Source organism: Fistularia commersonii, unplaced genomic scaffold (genome assembly GCF_037954325.1).
Source record: "Fistularia commersonii isolate RoL2024-O1a breed Wild unplaced genomic scaffold, RoL_Fcom_v1.0 HiC_scaffold_41, whole genome shotgun sequence".
Classification (NCBI taxonomy): domain Eukaryota; kingdom Metazoa; phylum Chordata; class Actinopteri; order Syngnathiformes; family Fistulariidae; genus Fistularia; species Fistularia commersonii.
The window spans coordinates 150,001-154,293 of record NW_028233999.1 but is presented as its reverse complement, the minus strand read 5'-3'; positions in this window follow the sequence as shown (position 1 = coordinate 154,293).

Sequence of the window (4,293 nt, the reverse complement as noted above, 5' to 3'; positions counted from 1 at the left end):
AACTTCGACACAGCACTCACAGCTTGAGCTATGTCCGGTCTTGTCGCCATGGCAGCATACAGCAGACTTCCAACCATTGACTGATAGGTATGCTGGTGCACTGACATACTGACACCATCACTCCTTTTTAGCCTGACGTTGGCATCTGCAGGAGTTGCCACAGGATTTGCATTATCCATTCCATACTTCCGAAGTATGGCTTCAATGTAATGCTTCTGCTGAAGAATGATACGATTCTTTTCTTTATCTTGGATGACAGAGATGCCTGGGATGTAGGACAGCTCACCCATGTCTTTCATCTTGTAGCACTCCTTGAGAGCTGCTTTGAGCTCGTCCATGCTCTCAGTGGACTCTGTAATCAGGATCAAATCATCCACGTAAACTGCTAGTATTTCAAGCTCTTGTCTTGATCTCACAAACACGCAGGGGTCTGATGTGCTCTGTTTGAATCCAATTTCCATCATGAACTCCGTAAAAGCCTTGTTCCAACAGCGAGGAGACTGTCTCAGTCCATAGATTGATTTTTTTAGTTTGCATACCAGATGTTCCTGCCCTGGTTTGATGAAGCCCTCAGGTTGCTCCATGTATATTTCTTCTTCCAGGTGTCCATTGAGGAATGCAGTTACAACATCCATCTGGTGGACATGTAGACCCTTTTGAACAGCAAAGGACAGTAATGTACGAATAGAGCTAAATCGTACCACTGGTGAAAACGTTTCATCATAGTCAGCGCCATACAACTGTGTGTAGCCCTGTGCAACGAGTCTACACTTGTATCGTTCCACTCTTCCATCACTGCGATGCTTGACTTTGAACACCCATCTGGATCCTACTGCCTTTCTGTCTCTTGGCAAGTCGACTAAGTCCCATGTCTCGTTTTCCAGCAGTGACTCATATTCCAAGTCAGCTGCCTCCTGCCAGTCTTTTGCATGAGGACTCTCCATTGCCTCTTTTAGTGAGAGTGGCTCTATCACGCAACACATGTTTGCATAATGATCAACAGTCACTACATCAGCAAACTCATCATATCCAAATCTTATTGGAGGCTTTCTGATTCTGTCATTTTTTCTGACAGTGCTCTCAACAGTGACTACGTCATTTTTTGTTTCACTCTCATCTATTTTCATAGTTATCTCGGTGTCTGTGCAGTGTACTTTCGGTTCCTGCTTCAAGTTAAAGTTGGATTCATCAAAGACGACATCTCGACGGATCAGAATCCTCCTCTTCTCTTCATCGTACAGGCGATAGCCTCTGGCATTGTTTGCATATCCCACGAAGCGCGGCTTCACAGTCTTTTTGTCCAGCTTCTTTCTCTCTTCATCTGGGACAAGTGCATAGGCAATACAGCCAAACACCTTCATGTGACCCACATTAGGTTTTTTCCCACACCATCTCTGGTACGGTGTCTCTCCCTTCAGGACAGAAGTAGGCAGCCTGTTCTGTATGTAAGCTGCTGTGGCAACAGCCTCTGCCCAGAACATCTTTGGTAACTTAGCATGAGACAACATGCTCCTTGCTGCTTCAACGAGTGTTCTATTTTTTCTTTCAGCAACTCCGTTTTGCTGTGATGAGTGAGGTCCAGTCATTTCATGGTGGATGCCTTGAACCTTCAAATATTCTTGAAACTCCCTTGAGGTGTACTCACCACCATTGTCTGTTCTCAGCCTCTGGATGCTTAGTCCACACTCATTTGTGAATGTCTTCTCAAATTCCTTGAATTTACACAGCACTTCATTCTTCTGTTTCATGAAGTATACCTTGGAGCATCTTGAGTAATCGTCTGTGAAAGTCACAAAATATTTGGATCCACTTATAGATTCAGTTTGCATGGGACCACAGACATCACGATGAATTAACTGCATCTTGCGCTCGGAACGTATTTCTCCAATCGACTTGAATGGCTTTTTAGCCAGCTTGCCCTCCACACATCCTTCACAGAAGGGAACTTCTTTGTCTGCAGAGAAGTCCACTCCGTTCACCAGACCTTTTAGTTCCTTCAGCTTGGTAGTGTGACCGAGGCGCCGGTGCCACAAGATAGCAGCTACTGATGCACTGTGAGTGACTGATTCATTTCCTTTCACATCTAGCTGATATAGTCCATCAGCTCTTCGTGTTCCCATTCCTTTAAGAGTTCCATCTTTTCCACGAATGTAGCAGCAGGACCTCTTAAACTGAACCGTATTTCCCTTTTTGGTGGCAGCTCCCACTGAGAATAAATTCCCAGAAAGTTTTGGAACATGCAGCACATCATACATCGTAGCATTTTTTACCCTGCTTGACTTGAAGGTCATTGTCATGTTGACATTTCCAATTCCCAGGGCATCAACCACCCTGCCGTCACCGAGCTTCACTGACTGTTCTTTTGAGAACTGCTGGTATTCCTTAAGAATTCCTTGCTCGCATGTCATGTGCTTTGATGCTCCAGAATCAATTAACCACTCAAACTGATGTGGTTTTTCTGAGCTTTCCCTTCTAGCTACAAAGGCACTTTCAGATGAACCATCCTCATCCTCACACGCCACATTTTTAGCTTTGTGGATTTTCTTTTTTGATTTGTTTTTCCAGCTTGGACAGTCACGTTTAATGTGGCCTTCCTTCCCACATTTATAGCATCTCCACGTGCTTTGTCCTGCTCCCACTGCTTTGGAGCGATCCTGCAGATTGCCACACACCTGTGATGACATTGCTGCTGCACCACCTGAAGGACCACCACTGTAATCATTAGCATTCACTCGCTTTTGTTCCTCATCGATTAACGCTTGTTGAACAAATTTGAGTGTCAGGTTGTCAATCTTTGTTTCCAGTGCAGTGACAACTGTAGCGTAACTTGGTGGTAAACTTCCCAACAATGTTACAATTTGGTCTTCCTCTTCAATTACAGCTCCTATTGCTGATAACTGGTCAGTCAGTTCTTTCATTTGTTTGAGGTGCTCAGTCAAACCATCTCCTTCCTTCATTTCGCACCTGAAATATTTCTTCTTCAGAAATAGTTTATTTGCCAGCGTGTCTCTTTCAAAAATATCTTTCAGTGTAGTCCACACTTCTTTGGGAGTCTTACAGTTTGTAATCAGGTACAACAGGGATGAACTTACATTGAGCACTAACACAGAGAACGCTTTCTCTCTCTGTTTCGTGAACTCACCCTGTGCTGCTGCGTTAGCATCTGGGGCTAATGTGTCTTCCTCTGTTAGCATTCGCCACAGTCCTTTAGCCTTTAGCAGATGTTCCATTTGAAACTTCCACGTTGCCCAATTCTCCGGTCCGCTCAGCTTGTCGATAAACAGCTTGTCCTCCATTGTGAGTTCCCACAATACTGTTCACTATCACACAAAATATTCAGTGTAATCCAGCCTTTTAGAGACACTCTGGGCCCATAACCTATTGTATTTTAAGAACAAACTTTATTGCAGGCAGCATGAAAGAAAAAATCACGGAACGTTCTTCTTCCTTTGTTAAGACGCAAAAACACACAGACGTAACACACTGATATAGCAGTAGCGCCACCTATAGGTAAAAGTACCGCCCATTTACAACATGGAGCTCCCGGACCTCTGGGCACACACATGTGAATGAGTGGATGAGATCATGTTTGTGTGCTTGTGGATGTGTTTTGGCTAATGCTATTAGCACAGCTATGATGAGTTAAGGTGTGTGTAAGTGTGTTTGTGTGCGTGTGTATATGTGTGTGTGTGTGTGTGTGTGTTTGTGACAGTTTGTTAAGGTGGAGGGGGTCGCGGACATGGAGTACCAGGGCCTGTACCGGATGAGTGGAGGAGCGGAGGAGGGCAGAAATCCTGCCCGTGATTCGCTTATGTCCAGCGGTTCAGGGGTTCCAAGCCCCAAAGCGGAAAAAGCGGACGAGCGGAGAATAGCAGAAGCACGTCACGCAATTCGCCTGAGTTCGGAGGATCGGGGGTACCAGGGCCAATAGCGGAGGAGCGGTGGAGCTGAGAAACAGAGGATTGGAGGAGCGGAAGTAATGTTTCTCCTATTTTTTTTTTTCGTTTTTAATTTCATTTGTCTATCTATTTATTTAATTATTTCCTTTCAATTTCTTTTTTTGTCTAGCATAATAAACTTAACTTCTTCCAGTTCTGCAAAGCAAGAGACGTGCCACACATATTATTCCTCCGTAAAAGACCCAGCCGGTATTGAGGGGTAACTCACAGATCTCCTGGCCTGGCCAAGTTCTTCATTCACAAAAACAGAATGCAAAACTGTTCCCCAAATTTTAATTTCTTCATAAACGATTTTGAATTATAAAAAAAAAATCCTTAAAACTTATGGAAAAAT